The sequence below is a fragment of the Lithobates pipiens genome, unplaced genomic scaffold (genome assembly GCF_037356315.1).
Source record: "Lithobates pipiens isolate NorthernLeopardFrog02 unplaced genomic scaffold, aLitPip1_a1.2 Scaffold_23, whole genome shotgun sequence".
NCBI classification, from domain to species: domain Eukaryota; kingdom Metazoa; phylum Chordata; class Amphibia; order Anura; family Ranidae; genus Lithobates; species Lithobates pipiens.
The window spans coordinates 71,823,807-71,847,049 of record NW_027507785.1 but is presented as its reverse complement, the minus strand read 5'-3'; positions in this window follow the sequence as shown (position 1 = coordinate 71,847,049).

Below are 23,243 nucleotides of genomic sequence, written 5' to 3'. Positions count from 1 at the left end.
TGGATTTGAGCTGTCCCTGTTTTAGACCCATATTTCTAAACGGTCTTAGCTTTGGAACATGAATCCCGTATTCTTCCACACTTAGTTATGGTACTAGGTTGTTCTTGTTTTGAAGCTATAACCCTTTATTTTGTGTCTGTAAATGGCTATGGTTCTGAGCTGTCCATGTTTTGGATGCATATTCTTTCTTACCTCTGTAGCTTGTAATGGTTCTAAACTGTCCATGTTTTAGACCTGTATCTCTTCTTCATCTGCAATTCACTATGGCTCTAGGCCATCCTTGTTTTGGACCAATATCCCTTCTGCATTTGGCCACTGTCCTAGGCTGCTCTGGTTTTGGATCTACATTCAAAATTTGAGCGCCTTGGAATGCCCCCAAATGCACTGCGCAATTGCAGTGCATTGCTGTATGATGATTGGCCAAAGCATGCACCTGACCTGCATGCTTTGGCCAATCATAGTGTGCTCTGCTAAGAAAGCCATAATTGGACAAAGGCAGGGTGCCTTTGGCCAATCATGGCTCAGGGCGACTAAGTCCACACCCCACACTATATAAGGCTGCTTACAGACAGATTGATAGCTTGATTTAGATTAAGCAGGCAGGTTATTCAGTTAGTGGCAGTGTATTTGATATATATATATATATATATATATATATATATATATATATATATATATATATATATATATATATATACTCTGCATTGAGCATAGACTATATATTCAGTGTTTACTCTATATTTAGTCAGTGCAGGCAGTGTATTGATATATATACAGTCTCGTGTATATATATATATATATATATATATATATATATATATATATATATATATATATATATACACTTACTCTGCATCCAGTGTAGCCTATATCTACAGTGCATTCAGTGGTGTACTGTTTCTAATACACTTCAGACAGTGTACACAGTATCTAATACAGTGTGTACAGTTTCTAATACACTTCTGCTGGTGTACACAGTACATGATACAGTGCAGCCGTAGTACAGTTTCTACTACTTTTCTGGTGGTGTTCACAGTATCTAGTACAGTGTGTACCGTTTCTACTACACTTCTGGTGGTGTACACAGTACAAAATACAGTGCAGCCATTGTACACTTGCTAATATAGTGCAGGCGGTGTACACAGTATCTAATACAGTGTGTACAGTTTCTAATACACTTCAGGCTGTGTACACAGTATCTAATACAGTGTAGTGTGGTGTTGCAAAACAAAAAATATATCATGTCCGGAAGGCCACCAAGGAGAGGTAGACGCTCACAGGCCACTAAAAGAGGACAAGCAGCCTCTGTGTCCACAGTCAACAGTGGTGGTTGTGGACATAGTGCATCCTCTGCAGCTTGTCATTTTTTTTCTGCTGCTGGGCGTGTTATTGAGCCAGAACATGCAGAAGTGTTGGTGAAGTGGATGACAAAGCCATCCTCATCCTCCTCATCCTCTTTCACCCAGGTTCAGAGTAGTTTGCCTTCCAATGCCGCTGCCAAAGTGGCATTGTCATTATTTCCGTACCCCCACCATCATGCGTGGAGGAGTCCCCAGAATTATTCGACCACAGTGTCAGGAACATGCTGCTGGAGGATGCACAGCAATTTGAAGGCTCTGATGTTGGTTCCCAGGTTGAGGAAGAGAGTAACATGAGCCCAGAGAGAGGGGGTGCCACAGAAGGACAAGAAACTGGCAGTCACGTTCCTCCAGCTGCAGCTTACTGCCAAGTTTGCTCCAGTGACGAGGAGGGAGGGGATGATGAGGTCACTGACTGTACTTGGTTGCCTGAGAGGAGGAGGAGGAGGAGGCACAACTCCAACGATGCAGGATGTCCTCTAGGGAGCAGCTTACAGGCAGCCACCCTATTGCATCACACCGCAGAGTGCCGCAGGTGCAGGGCACTGCTGACTTTTAAAAGAAGGCTGGTATGATTTAATCATACAGGATTAAAGTCTTTTTACACAATACAATGGATTAACCTCTTAAGTTCCACAGTGAGTATAACAAGCATGCTATTCTGCATATACAGATCGATTTTACTCTTGTGGGTTTAGTAACACTTTAAGGACGTGGGTGACCGGCTTCCCGGCCTGCTGCTTAACAACTGCTCTGAAAAGTTGAAATTCATTTGAAAACAAAATAAATTTTAATGGATTTCAACTAAATTCATTACTAGTGATTAATATTCCATGCGGAGATTCCGATACATCCGTATCTCTGAATAACTAAAAATGTGTCTGAATTTGTATTCGAACCGAAACGAATTGCACATGTCTAGTTTGTAGAATGACAATACAAACAGAAATTATGTTCAGTAAAAGTAAAGCTGGCATTCAGTGACTTGACAAATATTGTTTGAAATGTTTTAATTCAAGAAAAAAATCCCACTGTTCCTTCGATTTTCTCATCACTAAACACTGATTTGACACCACTAATGATTAGAAAATCGAACCAATGTACCGAAAAGGAAAATTTTCAAACAAAATTCTACTAATGTATGGCCATGCATGCCAATACATGTGGTATTGGCATGTATTTCAGAGACTGCTGGAACAAGTACAAAGGTATACTTGGTAGTGAAAATGTAGTTACATTGTCTGCCCTTTAATTCAAGACTAAGTATTTTGCTGTTTATGTTAATAAAACTTTTGCCATGCTTTGTTCTGAACACTTCTCTGCGTTGTTTGTCACTGGGAACACTTTGTACTTTATTAGAAAACACATCTGTACTGTTCTATCATCTCTGTTCCATAAACCTTCAAACTGCCCTCAAATGTCAGCATTAAGCTTTTGTTGTATTAGGATTTGTCTGTCTCCTTCTTCTGGTTGGAGAGGGCCTCACTTCCTGATTTTCTCAACCCCCAACTTAATTGGAGACCTTATCACAGAGATGAAAACGTGTAGTTTACTGAGAAACAAATCCTAAAGTATGTAGCATTTATTTTTTTTTATTTTTTTTTACTTTATTGACATTTATATCAGATGGGATTAAAAGCAAATAAGAAAAAATACGAAAAAAATCGTAATTTTTATTTTGCATATTATTAATGTGCTATCTATTATGCATGCTGTCTGCTCTACTACAAAAGACAATTCTATTCCCAGAAGCAGGGGTTCAGAGGATGGAAGCTGAACAAAGATGCCAGGGATTGCTTTTGTCTTTGATTCTTGTCTTCTTACGGCGAAAAAAAAAAAAAAAATACAAATAAAATAAATAATAAAATACATTAATATATAAAAGGCAACGATCGCCTATGATGCAAAGCAAGAAAACAAGCGGAGAATATTTTGTACAAATAGAGACATTCTCCAAAAGAGATAAGCTAATAGTCTAGACAAAAGACCATGTTGACTTCTTTGGATTATGATAACAAAAGATCCCCTTCACGGGAAAAAAAATGAAAAAAAAGAAGAAAAAAAATGGTTGCATGCAGAGCAGAGGCAAGCACACCACACCAACAAGGATCAGCAAAACAGCAACAAACCAGCAGGGAATATAGAAAGACAAAAAGTAATTTCCTTACTGCTCATGAAGAAAATTAATAATATTAAGATCTTACCACTAAGTACGGTGATTTAGTGGTTAGCACTTCTTCCATTTCAGCATTGGGGTCATCAGTTTGAATCCCAACCATGGCATTACCAGAATGGAGTTTGCATGTTTTCTGTGTGCTTGTTGGTTTTAGTACAGTTTACACCAGTGGCGGCTAGTGCTTCTTTTTTTGGGGAGGGGTACAAACACACCCCCCTGCCAGCCCAGCTCGCCAGCCCTGCTCACAAGCCCGCTCGCCCCGCACTTACCCCGTCCAGGTCTCAGGTGGCTTCGGTAGCTTCCCTGGCTTCTCCTCCTGGCCCATCCAGTCTCAGGACCCGCTTCCTATCCTGATTGTCCGGGAGGAGAAGCAGGAAGACCATAGCGAATTTTGATTCCCTATTGTCACAAGTGGATGACCTCACTGACCCACTTGTGAGCCCAACCTTTTTGAGGCCAATTAAAGCCTCCTGCTCTAATCATGTGCTTCTGGAAACCCCCTCCCCCACAGAACTCTATGCGTCCGGTGCCCTTTATGGAGAATAGGGGGACGGTGCCCCTTATGGATGGGCCGCCACTTGTTTCCACTCCAAAACCATGCTGGTAGGTTAAAGGTGTATACATGCAAGGTAGATTTTACAGGCTCCTTGCATAAATGAACAGTGCTATATGTAGCACCTTCTAATGTGTTCTACTAGTGTGGGAGTAGAAAAAAGCATATTCTGGCTAGAAATTACCTGAGACATTAAATTGGGTCAGGGTTACTAGAGGACAGGCCTGGATGACTCATCCTGGTAGCTCTTTGGTGCCTCCCCCTTGTGTCTGGAAGGTTGGAGAATTTTCTAGAACTAGAGGGTGGGGGTTAGGAGGAGCTGCCATGAATATTTATGGGGCCTTAGCCAAACCCCAGAAGTGGTCTGGCAGGAGACTGAGACAACCCCATAAATAGGTATTGGCCATTCCAGCAGGGGAGTCGGGTGGAAGATGAAGATGGAGTGCTGAGGAGATGACCCAGGACATTAGAAACTCCTATGGGGATAGTGCTACATATAAATACCTATAATACAGACATAAGATAATCATAATAGAAAAAAAATGTATTCCAACAATTTAAAACAGTTGCGTTCACCTTTCTCATAAAATGGCCCATACAGACAATGGTCTCTAGTAGAATACATTGTGTTCAATTTTTAAAAATATTGCTAAACCTACACACCTAGTCTTGCCGACCCTGAAGTCTGGCTGAAATATTCCCATTCTGTTTTAATTTCCACATCCTGGATAGTTTTCTGGACATGCCGGATGTTAGGGGCATTACAGGAGCGAGAACGCTTCCTTGTTGAAAAGCTGCATATGTGTAGTACGCTCTCTCTCCCCCTATCACAGCCGTGGCTGAGCAAGTCTTAAAGTGGTTCTAAAGGCTGAAGGTATTCTATGCATTAAGGATAAAAAAAATGTTCTGCATGCAGTTCCTCCTCCCCAGCCCCCCTTATACTTACCTGAGCCCAATCTTGATCCAGCAATGTGCATCTGTCTGCTCTCTCCCTGCCATTGGCTCCTGCTGCAGTCAGTCACAGCCAGTGACAAGGAAGTAGAGGGCATGGCCAAGTCCTGCTTTCTGTTTCAATAGACGCAGACAGCGAGGCTCGAGAGTGAACTCACAAGAGTACCCCCAAAGCAGACGGCTTGTAGAACAGAGCAGAGCATTGGCTGTGAGTGCTGATTGGATACTGGTTTTCCAGCATGCTCGTTTGATAGAAGCCAGTCCCGAGACCAGCTTTTGTCGGACAGGAAGCTGTACACATGAGCCAAAACTCAGACAGTCCCTGCTGAACCAACAAATTTTGGACAATTTTTGGTCAGTGTGTACCCAGCTTAAAGGAAAGAAGACAGGTATTTAAATTTTTTTAATCCTCAGCAAGTGTATGGGGATCTGGATTTTACCACCCCAAAAAATACTATGCCTTATGGGACTTGGAGTTTAGCAACAGCTGGAGGTCCGCTAATTGCATATCCCTGATATATATATATATATATATATATATATATATATATATATATATTATATATATATATATATATATATATATATATATATATATATATATATATATATATATATCAGGGCTTCTGCTGTAGTAAAGGGTAAATACCCCAAAGAGATGAAAAAGAAATTTAAAGCTCAGCGCTGCTCCTATAATACATATATAGTATCATATACTATTGTGATGAACTAAAGTGCTATTCTAGTGCAAATAAAGTGCATACAGTATTGCCAAACATTAATAAATATCAAAGTCCATCAAAATATAAGGAAATATATTAACACATAACATGTGTTGCTGGTGACTTCATGTGCCGATATAGTGCCGATGTGCCGATATAGTGCTAATAAATAGTGCTAATAAATAAATAAAGTTCATCAAATCTGAGGTGCGTGGAAAACAGAACTCAGTGACTCGGTGACTGTGCTTCCTTCCTGGGTCCCCACTCACCAGATAGAACAGATAAAAGAGCCTGTAAATAACAATGACTACTATCCACCGGGTGGGTTGGTGTGTTGTATTTGCATGGACTGAGTTCTCCTATCCTCCTCCACTGAGTTTGAGGTCCTCCACACTTTCCACAGTTAGCGACCATTCAAACAAAGTTAGGACAAAACGGAGGAAAGGAACATATAGTGTATGGTCAGATGAAACCAAAATCTAACTTTTTGCCCACAATGCAAAACGATATGTTTGGCGTAAAAGCAACACAGCTCATCACCCTCAACACACCATCCCCACTGTTGGGCCTGCTTTTCTTCAGCAGGGACCGGAAAGATGGTTAAAATTGAGGGGAAGATGGATGCAGCCAAATACAGGACCATTCTGGATGAAAACCTGTTGGAGTCTGCAAAAGACCTGAAACTGGGATGGAGATTTATCTTCCAACAAGACAATGATCCCAAACATACAGTAAATCTACAAAGGAATGGTTCACAAATAAACGTATCCAGGTGTTAGAATGGCCAAGTCAAAGTCCAGACCTGAATCCAATCGAGAATCTGTGGAAAGAGCTGAAAACTGCTGTTCACAAACGCTCTCCATCCAACCTCACTGAGCTTGAGCTGTTTTGCAAGGAAGAATGGGCAAGAATTTCAGTCTCTCGATGTGCAAAACTGATAGAGACATACCCCAAGCGACTTGCAGCTGTAATCGCAGCAAAAGGTGGCTCTACAAATTATTAACGCAAGGGGGCCGAATTATTTTGCACGCCCCACTTTTCATTTTTTTATTAGTTAAAAAAGTTTCAAAAATCCAATAGATTTCGTTCCACTTCACAATCGTGTCCCACTTGTTGGTGATTCTTCACAAAAAATAAAATTTTTATATCTTTATGTTTGAAGCCTGAAATGTGGCAAAAGGTTGAAAAGTTCAAGGGGGCCGAATACTTTCGCAAGGCACTGTAGGAGCAGCGCTGAGTTTTAAATTTCTTTTTCATTTCTTCAGGATCCAATTTTCAATATTTCTAAAATTCTGAAACAATATACAGAAAACATATATAAGGTACATTGTATGCCTACACCCGAAAGGATCTGAGGGAAACTATAATCCAAAATAAAACGTTCAATCTATGATGTCTAGATCAAAGACTAAAAATGGGATTGCCATTGGGAAAATGGCATCAAGGAGGTGAATGACAAGAATAAAGGAGTGGATAGAAACTATCAATCATACACTATACAGATCCGAATGTCACAAAAGTTATATGTGTAAATCCAAAAAGGGGAGGTATCAGTTAAACCGAGTGCAGGTGAAAAATGGTAGGTGGGATCTGCCACCCCTCCTTAAAAGAAGCCGAGATGCCAGATAAAGCACATATATGGATCCTATCTAGGTCCGCAATGATAGTAATCAATAATGATTAGGAGTGCCCGTAGGGTTGTCCACGTGGTGGATCCAAGTATGGCGATCCCATTTTTAGTCCTTGATCTAGACACCATAGATTGAACGTTTTATTTTGGATTTGAGTTTCCCTCAGAACCTTTAGGGTGTAGGCATACAATACACCTTAAATATGTTTTCTGGATATTGTTTTAGAGTTTTAGAAATATTGAACATTGGATCCTGAAGAAGTCGCCTGGGTGAAACACGTGGGTCCAAATCTGTAGGATTTATCCAGATGCAGATAATTGTATTGTATGGCAATGTGTACAATATAATATACTTTTTATGAAGATTACATTCTTTGCATTTTTAATGTTTGTTGTGGATAAATAAAAATATATTGATTTTAATTATGGTACATAGTAATTGACTTTTAAACACATTAAAAATCCCCATCTCCCAGTGTCTTTCCTAATTCTCTATAAAATATATAAGCCCAAAGGTTACCAATCTGCCTAGCAGCAAACACAGTGTCAGTCAATTGATTAGGATACAGGTAACCCCTGCAGAGAACCACAGTGTGTAAGGGCCCATTCACACTAGGAACGTTGTGTGAATCGCACAGGAATGCTGTGCATTTCCTGTGCACGCTGTGCAGTTCCTGTGCGATTCACATGCAGTTCTGTGCAGAGCGATGTCAGCCCATTCATTTTGAATAAAAATTCAAAAAAAGTGTAAAAATAAAAAAAAATTAAGTAAAATAAAAATAATAATACATTTTTTTTTTTAAAACGACCCTGTCCCCGGTAGCTCGCACTCAGAAGTGAATGCACACGCAAGTCCCTCCCACATATGTAAACGCCGTTCAAACCACACATGTGAGGTATCGCCACGTGCGCTAGAACGAGAGCAACAATTCTAGACCTCCTCTGTAACTCTAAACTGGTAACCTGTAAACATTTTCAAAGCGTCGCCTGAAATGACACGTTGCAATGACCGCCATTTTATTCCCCAGGGTATCTGCTAAAAAAAAATATATAATGTTTGGGGGTTCTGAGTAATTTTCTAGCAAAAAAGAATGATGATTTTACATGTAGGAGAGAAGTGCCAGAATAGGCCCGGTATTGAAGTGGTTAAGTTTGTTTCTGTGTCGCATAACAAGAAAATGTACAAAACTTCCATTTGCTATGCTTGTACCAGAAACATAATTTTATTAATATATTAAATGGGACAATGTATAGAATAAAATGCTTCTGTCTATAGATTCCATAGAATTTTTTATTTTTATTTTTCAAAACAACATTGCTAAAATAAACCTTTGTTCAACCATATATGTAAAATGTATGTATTGCATGTATTACTTTGACAAATGTATTGCCAAATAGGCCCATCCCTTGTGCATGAGCGAGTGTTCAAAATCCAGATTCACATCAGAAAGTGCGAGTGTTAGTCTTTTAGTAAATAGCCCCCCTATGTAATCACTTTTCATGCCTATGCTTTATAGCCCCTTAATCTATGAAATAGAATCTAGCACTCGCCCGTGTTATGAGTATTATTTTTTTTCCCCTCTATTCACATTCCAAAGGCTGCCTAATAATTTGTCCATCTTTAAAATAAACAGTGGGCCTGAACCAGAAATCTAACTCCTCTATATTGGGAATTCACTCTGCTCTGTAGTTGCGTTGTTCAGCGTTAACTATCCATGAAAGCAAATCAACATCATGTTACAATCCTGCGATTCTCAATCAGCGAAGGTTGTAACTCCTGACCCCGATCGAGGTAGCTGACTGCTCCTAGAGCTGCATAAACATGGAAATTGCTGTTATAATTCATATTTAGAGGATAAGCCGTAAGCAAAGGCATTGGCAGAGGAAAATACACAGCAACATAATAACTACAACCGTTCCCTGGGTATAGAACAGATTACAGAAAGAAGGGGGGCTTTTTTAAAGGGTTAGTTCACTTTTTCCAAAAAGCTGCATTTGCAGGTAAGGCCGCGTACACACGGGCGGACTGTATGGCCTACTTAGTCCATCATACAATCCGACGGACAGTCCGTCATACTTTCGAATGAACGGACTTGACCACACACGGATGCACAAACAGTCCGTCGAAAGCTTGCGCGATGACGTGTACAGCACGTACGACGGGACTAGAAATAGGAAGTCCAATACACAGCAATGCACCCTTCCGCCGTGTAAATCCTTTCTGAGCATGCGCCATTCTTAGTCTGTCGAACTAGCCTACTCACGAGCGGATTGTCCGCTGAAACCAAAGTATGACGGACAGAATTACGGAAATTCCGAAATACTTAGTACGCCAGACTGCACGCTGAAAAAGTCCGCTGAAGCCCACACACGAGCGGACTGTCCGCTGAAATGTGTTTCGGTGGACTAAGTAGGCCATACAGTCCGCCCGTGTGTACGCGGCCTAAGGGGCACCTGTAGATGAAAACACACTGTGGAGTTCTGACCAAAGTTAAATAATGCCCTTGCTTAGGTATAGGCCATTTACTTACCTTCTGAAGCCTGGCCAAAAAAATCCCAGAGATAGCATCATCTCATCCTTCTCATTACTAAGAAGGGCGAAACATGCCAATGGTGTGGTCGGCATGGAGTCTAGGCTGAGGCTGCTTCCACTCTTTACACCAGGGTTTTGTGTGATGTACGGCCCCTGCAACCTCTTTTCCTTCCTCATTGACTTCTATGGAGCTGAGACAAGCTCTTTTCCTGTCTGCATTCCCGGGCAGTTGTCAGCATGTAAGGGACTACTAGAGCCTAAAGTGGCACTGGTAATTTCTTTGTATGGGATTATCTCATCATGCCTTGTTTCTAGGGTATTACTAAGACACTCCCAGCCAATTCAAATCCCCTCACATGCACTCTCTCACCTACGGAGAACATTGTGGACCACATGTCAGAAACCATGAAATCAGGCCGAGACAGAAGTACAGTTAAATCACACTTGTTTAATAATAAAAGTAAAAAGAACAAACGTAGGCAAAACATAGCCAAAGTTCAGTAAGTTCAGTAAGAATGGATAGTCAGCTAAGCCAGAAGTCAGGGATCAATGTAGTGGAACAGCAAGCAGAATCTGGAGCCAGAAGGGATGTCAGCAAAGCAAGTCTTGAACAGGATCGCAGGAGTTTCTGTGATGTTGACCAAGGCAAAGGCAGAGATCCTCTGGACTGGATGGCTTAAGTAGGCAGCAGGATATCATCAACAGCTGAGTAACTGTGAAGGGATAGGCGTTGGAAATTAGCTGACAGCTGAGCGGCAAGCTCTGAGAAGGAAGGGTTGAGCCCAGCCTTGACACCATATATGCATGTGGGTTTGAGAGCTCACTCGTTTGATGTTGGTGGTGAGCAGTAATGGCTGGGAGTGTCTTAGCAAAATCCTAGCAACAAGGCAGAACTTGATGATACCATCTCTGGGAGTTTTTTGGCCAGGCTTTAGAAGGTACAGAAATAGCCTACACCTATAGCAAGAACATTATCCAACTTTAGTCAAAACTGCACTGATTGTTTTTATCTACAGGCACGCCTTAAGTTTTTGGTAAAGGTGAACTAATCCTTTAAAATAGAATTTTGGGTTGTTTATTTTCAGAAATCATACTTACCTTAGTCTGATGCTGCATCTGTCCCCCGCTGGCTTTAAGACTGAGAACTGTCAGTCACCAGTTCTATGCTCTGTCCCCCACGCTGACTGGAGCGTTGGACTGTGCAGGGGGCAGGAGCGGCTTGCTCAGGCTGTCAGTTGCTTGCTGACAGGCTGATCCAGGTGCTGGTCCAGGCTTCTAGGTGGACACAGACCACGTGGTCACGATCTTTCCTGAGCCTGGACCGGCTCTATGATGTCAGCTGAAAACGCGTCACAAAAGTGCAATAAGAACTGCACTCCTGTGATCACACAGGAGAATACGGCAAGATATAGTTTTCAGGTATCCAAGGGGGTTCTGCTTTAGAAGATAGTTGTGGCTTCCTGCTTAAAGTACAACTCTAGTGTAGCTGCCTCCCCCCTCCCCTTACCCATCATCTCCCCCACCTTGCCCCTAGGAATCCTCCCTACAGTCAATTTTAAACATTTCCGGAAGAAGAAGTTCTGGGCCTCTGTCTTGCGTAAGCAAGTCAAGGTTTTGTGGTCATATTGTAACTGGGCTTTTTTGTGGCATTGGCACCGCCTTTCTTTCTGGCAACCCAACCATGCAACTAATTTTTGTTCAAGTTTTGTCGTATTATGCTCCTTAAGAACCACACCATCTTTTTCCAGAGCAGCCTATAGTTCTCCTGAGGTTACTTGTGGGTTTTTCTTTGTATCCCGAACAATGCTTCTGGCAGTTCTGCAAACTTTTTTTGATCTGTCTGACCTTGGTTTGGTATCAAGAGATCCACAAATTCACCACTTCTTAATAAATGATTGAACAGTACTGACTGGCATATTCAAGGCTTTAGATATCTTTTTATATGCTTTTCCATTTTTATAAAGTTCCATTTCCTTGTTACACAGGTCTTTTGAAAGTTTTTTTCTGCTCCCCATGGTTTAGTATCTTGCCTGCTCGGTGCATTCACATGAGAGCTAACACACTCATTGACTATTTATACACAGACACTAATTGCAATTTAAAGACACAGATGTTGGGAATTAGGCTTTAATTGTCATTTTAACCTGTGTGTGGCTGGCCCTACCATGGGTCCTGCTTGGTCCATTGGACAAGCGTGAGGGTGCTCGCACACAGTCTAACACCGGCTGTTGAACACCCGAGCACACATGAAGAGCTCAGGTGTGTGTGCTTCTGGGGGCGGGGTACCCACAGGAGACAGAGAGCAATGAAAGATCCCTTCCCCACTGACTCAGCAGCCGATGTTTGGGCGCAGCTTGCGAGGTTTGCATTTCTGGTGAATGCGTGAGCAGGGCTGTCTTTAATATTGATTGGACCCTGGGCAAAAATAAATTTTGACCCCCCCTATGCAGTTTCGCTCTCAACCTGCTTTTAGACATACAATAAAAAGCAGCTAGACTCAAAATCAGTTTACTGAATCAGATCAAACAGTGATTGGTTGCCAGAGGTTACAGTGTATCATTACCACTCATTGACTGGTTGCTAGAGGTTACAGCACATCATTACTGCTTGTTGATTGTTTGCTAGAGATTACTGTACATCAATACTGCTCACTGATTGGTTGCTGTAGTTTACTGCACATCATCTCCTCACTACCTGAACACCATAGACTGTGGAGGTGAGGGGGCCCATTAATAGACAGAAAACTCATAGGGATCCTAGGACTCTTGGGCTCAGTGGTAGCGCTGGGGGGGGGGGGGGTGATCAATGTGATCAATGATTTTTTTTATACTGACTACCAATATAAAGAGGAGTTTCAACACTGGCCACACCAATGTAATAGGGGTTTACACTGGCCACTAATGTAATAGAAGTATTCACAGTAACCACCAATGTAAGGACGAATTTACACTAAAAAGGGGGCATTCACACTGGCCACCAGTTTGAATGAAAGGATTCTACACAAGCACCAATGTAATGAGAAGATTTACACTGACCACCAATGTAACTGAGACATTTGGCCTGTGTTTGCCATTTGTGTGTGTTGGGAAAGCATGCAAAATCGCTTTCCTGACACCACAGAAACATGCAGGTAGCAGATACACAGCAGTGCCATTAATTGTTAATGACACCCTCAAGCATCTGCTGACATGTGTCTTGGCACTGTGTGATTTTGGAAAAGGGTTTGGGAGCTTACTCCGCATTTGTAGCGCATAGAGCACCCCATTGAAATGAATGGGCTGCCCTACACGTGAACTACATCTTTTTCCACCCGGTCAGTACACCTTTGCATCCTAAAACCCGTGCTAACCTCCACACCCCAAACCTCCCCCATCCTGTCCACTCCAATCCCCCTTGCCTTCAACTCTACCTGCCTCCTCTGCTCATCTTTGCACCCACCTTATTTACCCCCATACATCCCTTTCCTTCCTCACCTTGCACCCCAAACTGTAATTCCTTCTTTGCCTACTTCTGCACACCCCAAACTACCCTCCCACACACATTTGCTTACCTTTGCAGAACAGGCGGATGGTAGGCTTAATCACCACAGTTGTAGGTAGGACTTTCAAACATGGCCCTTTATCTCCCCAGTGGGCAGCACTCAGTATAGGTGATGGTGGCTATGACCCCATCACTATTTACATATCAATGTCGGTATTTACTTGTAAACACAGGGTTTGCAGGTGAGTCATCTGTACACAACAATAGGGAAGAGATGGGCAGCATTAGTAGCAGAACTTCACACTAAGATATCAGGACACATCACAGGACTAAAACCTCAAGGGACGAGGGAATTTAAACTGGGATAGTTGCCAAGTATGAGGCATCTGCTTTGGGCCCCACAACAATGACAGGGCTCAGGGCAGCTGCTCCTTTTGCCCTGGCTTAAAAATGGCCCTGTGCGTGAGGCTAGGCATTGAAGGCTGTGAGAGTACTGGGAGAGAGCAATAGAGAGGTAATATAAGTTAGTTCTGTGTGACAGGACACAAAGGGTGTCCATCATTTTTTCTAGTGATGGCTGCTGATCTGCTGGATAGCCAAATGTTGCATAACCTGACCTAGCCCTAGCTTGCCATTATACTACTCTAGTCCACCCCTATACTGCCCTAGCCTGTCTATATACTAGCTTAGGCTGTCCATATACTACCCTAGCCTGCCCCTATACTGCCCTAGCCTGTCTATATACTACCCTAGCCTGTCTATATACTACCCTAGCCTCTATATTTACTACCTTAGCTTACTTGCCTACACCTATTCTGCCCTAGCCTGTCCATTTACTACCCTAGCCTGTCTATATACTACCGACACTGTCTATATACTACCGAGACTGTCTATATACTACCCTAGCCTGTCTATATACTACCGAGACTGTCTATATACTACCCTAGCCTGTCTGCATACTACTCTAGCCTGTCCGTATACTACCCTAGCCTGTCTATATACTACTGAGACTGTCTATATACTACCCTAGCCTGTCTATATACTACTTTAGCCTGTCCATATACTACCCTAGCCTGTCTATATACTACCGAGACTGTCTATATACTACCCTAGCCTGTCTATATACTACCGAGACTGTCTATATACTACCCTAGCCTTTCTATATACTACTTTAGCCTGTCCATATACTACCCTAGCCTGTCTATATACTACCGAGACTGTCTATATACTACCCTAGCCTGTCTATATACTACGGAGACTGTCTATATACTACCCTAGCCTGTCTATATACTAGACATGTGGAGTTTGTTTTGTTCCGAATGAATATTCAAACACATTTTCCTTTTTCAGAGATGCGGATATATACGAATACCTCAATTACAATATAAACAAATTTTACCGAATGCTCCAAATAACGAAAAAAAATCAACTGAATTTTGGAAATTCAGGATCCAAATTTGAATTTAATTTTACATCAAACTTCAGTCGAATTCTAACTGTACACATATTGCTTGAATCAAAGCCTGCGGGTGTTATTAGATTACCATTTCATAACGCTGTTTTAGTTAAGCCAAAGGTGATCTCAAGAGTCATTGCAATCATTTGTTGAAGATTTTTCTTTTGTTTGTTCACTTTGACACATTGGAATAAAAAAAATATAAAGTTTTCGATTCTACCGATTTGAAATTTATTGATATGAACGCTTTGAATCAGAAAAAAAACGGTAAATTCTAAGAAATTTGAAACTAAATAACTAGATTAACGAATCGAAATAAAATGAAACAAATTTTTTTGTCATGCACGTGTCTACTATATACTACCATAACCTGCCCCTATACTGCCCTAGCCTGTCCATATGCTACCCTAGCCTTCCCCTATACTGCCCTAGCCCAGTGATTATGCTCAACTACACTGCAAAGTGCATGAGCATCATGGGAAATGTAGTTCCAAAACATCTGGGGTGCCAAGGTTTGCCACCACTGCCCTAGCCTGTCCATTGAACGTAATGGTATGTCATATAATTTTGCATATAGACAAGGTGCTGTTGCATGTAAATCTGACTTCCTGATACATTTAATTTTAGTTTTTTCACGTACATATGTGTGCAGATAATCATTGGGACATGTGATTTTAGTGGGACATATGTGGGGGACATGTTTGTATTATTAGGGACATGTGTTTTTATTATTTGGGGACATGTATGTTTTGGGGACATGTGTGGGGACATTGTGTTTATACTGTGTGGTGTGTTTACTGTGTGGGGACATGTGTGTATTACACTAGACTGGTGATCAGTGAGTAAAAAGCTGTAAAAAACAGCTCATACTCACTGATCATCAGCCGGCTGCAGCGATCCGCTCTCCTCTCCTCAGCGATGACTTCTGTGTGAGGAGAGGAGGAGCCGATTGCCTAGCAACCGGCTGTTTGTTTACATCACATGACGGCCGTGATTGGACACGGCCGTCATGTGATCAGGAGGGCCAATAACAGAGCCCTCCTGCCGATCTGAGATGCGCCGTGTCCGGGTGACACGGGCGCATCGGGATCGCGCCGCTGCGCGGGCACGCGCGCGGGCACGTGCGCGCGCGATCCCGCTCCTTCTGATGGACGTTCCTGAACGTCCTATCAGGAGTAGACGGCTCCCACCCGTCCGTATATGTGCATTGGCCGGGTGGGAAGTGGTTAAGGACCTTGCTATCTGCACTGGTGCGTAGTCATGTTTTAACAGGAAGGTGCCATCCCCAAACTGTTCCCACAAAGTTGGGAGCATGACATGTTCCAAAATGTCTTGATATGCTGACGTCTTAAGAGTTTCCTTCACTGAAACTAAGGGGCCAAGCTCAATCCCTGAAAAACAACCCCACACTATAATCCCTCCTCCATCAAATGATTTGGACCATTGCAAAAAGCATGGTCCATGAAGACATGGATTAGCAAGTTTGGGTTGGAGGAACTTAATTGGCCTAACTTCAACCCAATAGAACACCTTTGGGATGAATTAGAGCGGAGAATGCGAGCCACACCGTCTCGTCCAACATTCTTCCAACTTCTGGAAGAATGGTCAAACATTCCCATAGACACACTCCTAAACCTTGTGGACAGTCTTCCCAGAAGAGTTGAAGCTGTTTTGGCTGCAAAGGGTGGGCCAACTCAATATTGAACCCTACGGATTAAGACTGGGATGTCATTAAAGATCATGCGCGTGTAATAAGGCAGGTGCCCCAATACTTTTGACAATATCGTTTGTTTTGCAAATGTTTGCAAACAAAATCCTCTGGTTTTACTGTAAACTGTTAGACGGAGCCAATTTGTTTTCTTTTTTGCAGCCTGGCTGGTAAGTGTGGTGGGAAATCTTTGTAATGTGTCTCGTCCTTTTATGTGCACCTTGCTGTAAAGGCCAGTTATTGGGGTGGTTATCCCCAAGACCCCCCCCCCCCAGGGTGTACACCTGACGGATGTACTGGCAGGTTACAAGGGGTAGCCTGATGAGGATCCCAAGTCTGAAATGCCCTGGTAGGCCAAGGCAACCACTCAACGTCTGGGCAGGAATGGATTAAAGAGTGCATATGCTCCCCTAACATCTAATTAGGTGTACACATGGAGGACCATGTCTTTTTAGGAAGCTCTCCATAGTGTAAAGGGCAGCAGCGTGGTATATATATCGCACTTTGTGATTCGAGCAACAAAAACCAGACCTTGTAGGAGATGGGGAAAATATTGGTCACATGGTATTTGGCTTCAGTTCATATAACAGGTTCACTTTAAGCACAGATGCGGGGTTTCCTGGATTTTTCTTTTCTGGGGTGGCACTTTAAATGTTTCCTTCCGTTACATCCAGGTCCATATAAAGAGGTCAGTGTCTTCATTTCAGCCAACGTTGTTATTTTTACCAAAAATTATGCAAAATATTGCAGTCCTTTTACTATATCTTTGGGCTGTTAAAGTCAATATTGATGCAACACAAAACTGTATTTAGTTCACATTAGCTGTCGGCTGCATGCAGATGTACATTGAACTTTGTTGCCCTTTATTTTTTCCCTGACTGTTTATGAATAGGGCTATTCAGACTCATTTTTTAGATTATGTTGTGAAAGGAAGCTGTAGAAAGACTGAAATTAATTGGCTTTTTTTTTTTCTGCAGTTGTTTGTTGTTTGTTTGTGTTGCTCTTTACCTCTTATGACCTTGGTTGTGTTTACTGATGGTTGCTCCGTTAGGTGGAGCTAGTGGGACATTTTCAGGTATATAAAAACAGTTGTAAGTTGATTTTTAGTATTTTTTATTATTTGATTTTTCATTTAAAGTCACGCTAAACTCAGGTTTAAAAGATTCAATTTCATTTATGTATTCTGAACACTAAAACGTCTCTTCTCAGCCTCCAAAACTCCAATGTTTTTTGCTGCTGTGATTTGACTTCTTGTTAGAGGGTGGCTATGTTTGTTCTCCATGGTCCTACTGTATGTAGGATGGTAGCCACTAGGGATGAGCTTCGAGTTCGAGTCGAACTCATGTTCGACTCGAACAGTGCCTGTTCACCTGTTCAGCGAACAGTGAACAATTTGGGCTGTTCGCGGCAGATTCGAAAAGCCGGAACACCCTATACAAGTCTATGGGAGAAATCTAAAGTGATAATTTTAAAGGCTAATATGCAAGTTACTGTCCTAAAAAGTGTTTGGGTACCCGGGTCCTGCCCCAGGGGACATGGATCAATGCAAAAAAAAGTTTAAAAAACTGCCGTTTTTTCAGGAGCAGTGATTTTAATAATGATTAAAGTGAAACAATAAAAGTGTAATATTCTTTTAAATTTCGTACCTGGGGGGTGTCTATAGTATGCCTGTGAAGGGGCGCATGTTTCCCGTGCTTAGAACTGTCCCTGCACAAAGTGTCATTTTGCAAGGAAAAAAAGTATTTTAAAATCACTTTGAATTGTCGGCTCCCGTAATACAGAGAACACTCAATGAGTGTTCGCTGTATTACGGAGCCGACAATTCATTCATTGATTAAAAAAAAAAAAAAACGTGGGGTTCCCCTAAATTCAATTACCAGGCCCTTCAGGCATGGTATGGATATTAAGGGGAACCCCGCGTCAAATGTAAAAACAAATTGACGTGGGGGTCCCCAAAAAATCCATACCAGACCCTTTATCTGAGCACGCAACCTGGCAGGCCGCAGGAAAAGAGGGGGGGACGAGAGAGCGCCCCCCCTTCTGAACCGTACCAGGCCACATGCCCTCAACATTGGGAGGATGCTTTGGGGGTCTGTGACCCCTCAAAGCACCATGTCCCCATGTTGATGGGAACAAGGGCCTCATCCCCACAACCCTGGCCGGTGGTTGTGGGGGTCTGCGGGCAGGGGGCTTCCGCAGGAAACGCAGGTTTCCGTTACATCAGAGGGAGGCGGGGTCACCCATACGTCATGGGGGAACCCCTGGCTTCCCTCACCAGCGTCAGAGGGGGCGTATACCCCGTACACCCTATAGTTACCAACTGCACAACCCAAAGGGGATCCAAATATTTTTGCTGCATATTGCAGCTGAATAGCGGCGGAAGGGGCGGAGAGGAGAACCGCTCTCACGCTAACAGGCAGGGAGGGGGAGATGGGGAGAGACTCACAGGAGAGAGCGGGATAACTGAGGCACTTAACCTGACTACTGTGGTCAGCACAGACAGAACACAGGAACAGGCAGGATCAACCAGGTATAACACAACATAGGAAGGGAAAAATTACATGGCACAAGCATTGTGCTATAGATCATGCCTTAAAGTAACAGGATTTATTTTCTATTTATTTTTTTATTTTCTAGGGTTACAACCACTTTAAGTAGCAGATGTGTATGGAATATTTTTGGACAATTAGCATATGGTTAAGGGTCGGTTCACACTGGTTCAACACGACTTACAGTGCGATTTTGCAAGACGACTTGGAGGCGACTTGAACGCAACTTCAGGCCAGGCGACTTTGGCTGTGGCCAATCACAGAATATTCAGCTCTCTGGGAGGGAGGGGTTTGCTTCCCTCCTAGACCGCGATATTGTGTCAATGTCGCCGCTTTTATCAGCGAGATCGACACCTCAGGAGCCAGCGCCTGTGTTTGGTATGAATTATGAGGGGGAACTCCACACCAAATTTTAAATAAAAAACCCGGCATGGGTTCCCCTCCAGAGGGATACCAGGCCCTTAGGTCTGGTATGGATTTTAAGTGATTTTGTGAATGAGTATAGGTTACATCGTACCCCTACCCATTCACCTGGTGCAAAAAAAGTGTCAATATAAAAAACACACTACACAGGTTTTTACTATGCAGGGGCACACAGCGAGGTGATCGCACCCACGCCGTGTTGCTAGGACACGGTGCAACCCAGATAAAGCGCCCGCGGCTCTTTAACCATGTGATCGGCTGTGTCCAATCACAGTCAGTCACATGTAAACATGGAGATGCCGGTAATCGTCTCTCCTCACCTCACACTGACAGAGTGTGAGGAGAGGAGAGCTGATCAGCGACATCTCCTCACAGGGGGACAGCTAGGGAAGTAGTCAGGGCATTGATCATCAGTGCCCTGATTACAATATAGAAATAAAGTGTAAAAATACAGTACCCACCAGTGCCAGCATACAGTGCCCACCAATGCCAGTGATCAGTGCCCACCAGTGGCAGAAATCAGTGCCAACACTGTCCACAAGTGCCACAAATCAGTGCCCATTAGCCATGCCAGTCAGTACTGGCAATTAGTGCCGCCTATCAATGGCCATTAGTGCCACCCATCATTGCCCATTAGTGCCCATCTGTACCACCTATCCATGCTGCCTATCCATGCCACCTATCCATGCCCACCAGTGCCGCCTATCAGTGCCCGCCACTGCTGCCTATCAGTGCCGCCTATTAGTGCCCATCAGTGCCACCTAACAGTGCCCATCAGTGCCGCCTATCAGTGCTCAACAGTGCCACATATTAGTGCCACCTATCAGTGCAAATAAGTGCGGAATATTAGTGCCTCCTCATAAGTGCCACCTCATCAGTGCCCATAAATTCTGCCCCATCAGTACCTATAACTGTCACCTTATCAATGCCCACCATTTCAGCCTATCAGTGGCCATTGGTGCCACGTCATCAGTGCACATCAGTGAAGGCAAACAATTACTTAGTTACAAAATTTTCTCAGATAAAAATGTCAAAAAACATATTTTTCCAAAATGTTTGGTCTTTTTCTCTTTTTTTGTAAAAAATAAAAAACTCAGCAGTGATTAAATACCTCCAAAAGAAAGCTCTATTTGTGTGAAGAAAACGATAAAAAAAATTGTTTGGGTACATTGTAGCATGACTGTGCAATTGTCATTCAAAGTGCGACAGTGCTGAAAGCTGAAAAATGTGGTCTGGACAGGAAGGAGGTGTTAGTGCCTGGTAGGCAAGCAATACGGCTCAGCCAAAGACTTGCCTCCAGCCTGCCATTGTAAAATGAAGGAACATCAGTAAACTGACAAGGTTATCCTTGCTCTCCCTTTCTAGATCTTGCCAGAACAATAGGTATCCATAGACAAAGGATAGCAATCGCACAAAAAAAGATGCAAGTACACTAAACAAGGACTCCTGAAAGGCATGTATTATCTAAACATACACAGTAGTTTCATAAAAGCTTAAAGGTCTAAGCACTAAACAGAAAATGCGGTCCCTGGTCTTAAAACGCAAGGCCTTTGGGCAGGGGGAAGGGGGGATATGGGAGGGGGGCAAAATAATAAAATCCTACTATGTCGTTAACTGCGACTTTAAACTTGTTCAATTTATCAACATAAAAAGAACACTGTGAAATGTTGAGAAAGTTGTGTTTGAATTTATTAGTAAATGTTTTTCTGAGATCTTGTTGATGCCAATGTCGTACCATTTGTATAAATAAAGCTTTCTTGAAAAACATAACAAACTTTGTCTAAATAAACACTGTTCACACAGAATGCTCCACCACAACTAAAATAGTTTTCTAAGCTTCTCACAGCATTTGCTGATCTTCCCTAAACACTATTTTAAGTGTAATTCTTGTTCAGGGATTGCAGGGTCTTCAGAAAAAAAAAAAGAAACGTTATTTTTAACTTCTTTGTTGCAGTTCTTTTCACCCCAAATTTTCATGTCCTGACTGGTCATCAATAAACAGAAATCAACATGTAGCTCCATTAAATGGCACATTATGGACTTGGGAGCAAAATACAGACCACATTGCTGGGCAAGGGTAGTGAACCATAAAGGTCTGCTGAGACTTTCCTTGGACTGGCTATGGACTTTTTTCTTGCCATTTCTTTGAAAAATTGGCGTAGGGGCCACGATTGGCTGTTTTTTTTTCACAATTTGTTTTTTAGCAGGCAATTCTTTTTTTGGACTTTCCCTGGACTGGCTATGGACTCCAGCCCTTCCCTTTCCAGACCTGCCAGGTTGCATGCTCGGATAAGGGTCTGGTATGGATTTTGGGGGGAACCCCACACCATTTCTTTGTTGTTGACCTACTTCGCTAGTCCCATCTACCTGGAGCCACGTTCAAAATGAACAGACTTTTCTCCGTGTGCGGGCAAGTCCGTTCATTTCAAAAGTCCAGTGGACTAGCACACAGACGGCCGGATTGTCCACCGGACTGCCGAGTCTGGCAGACAATTTTGAGACAAAACTTCTTTCTAAGTCCGCCGGACTTTTGGGGAAAAAAAGTCCGCTGGAGCCCACACATGGGCGGATTGTGTCCACCAGATATTCCGATCGTGTGTATGGGGCATTAGTCATAGTTGTCCAGCAAAAGTGTCAATTAAAAGGTAGGGACAAACCATTTACCTTTGACTGTGGTGCTTACAATGATCAACTTTTATTCATTTATGTAACACCTTTATCCCAAAAGTAAAAAAAATATGTATTTTGTAACCGTTTAAAAGCTTTGGTTTAGTTCAGCTTTAATTTGTAATAGCAGGAATACACGGTTAGAAAATCGCTCGACTGCCAACCACTGACCAACGAAACATCGTTCGTTGGTTGAAATTGTCGCCAACATTAACCGGTCAAAACTTTTTTTGAAAGAGCAATCGATTTCTTTCATACGTAGTGTTGACGTCTCACGTACAACTGGGGTCATCTAGTTCTGCTAATGCATGATAATGTTCAAGAGATGTTTTACAGATGACCTTTACACCAACAAATAGAATATCGTTCGTTCGCACAAACTACGCAATTTTTCACATTTTCAATCGGTCTTTTTTGTTCACAATATCAATATCGGGTATTACAGCTGTCAATCAGCTGGAGGTCCCTCCCCTGTCACCTTTTTTCTCTTGGTGTCAGGAAAACTTATCAGAAGCCCATCTGCAGCCTCATGAGTGCCCATCAATGCAGCCTCACTGTGCCCATCTAAGCCTCACGGTGCCCCTCTGCAGCCTCACTGTGCCCATCAATGCAGCCTCACTGTGCCCATCTGCAGCCTTGTCAGTGTCCATCAATGCAGCATCACTGTGCCCATCTAAGCAGCATCATTGTGCCCATTTCCAGCCTCACTCTACCCAACTAAGCAGCTTCACTGTGCCTATTTAAGCAGCATCACTGTGTTAATTTGCAGCCTCACTGTGCCCATCTAAGCAACCTCACTGTGCCCATCTGCAGCCTCACTGTGCCCATCTAAGCAGCATCACTGTGGCCATTTAAGCAGCATCACTGGGCCCATTTGCAGCCTCACTGTGCCTATCTAAGCAGCCTCACTATGCCCATCTAAGCAGCATCACTGTGCCCCTCTGCAGCCTCACTGTGCCCCTCTGCAGCCTCACTGTACCCATTAATGCAGCCTCACTGTGCCCATCTAAGCAGCATCACTGTACCCATCTGCAGCC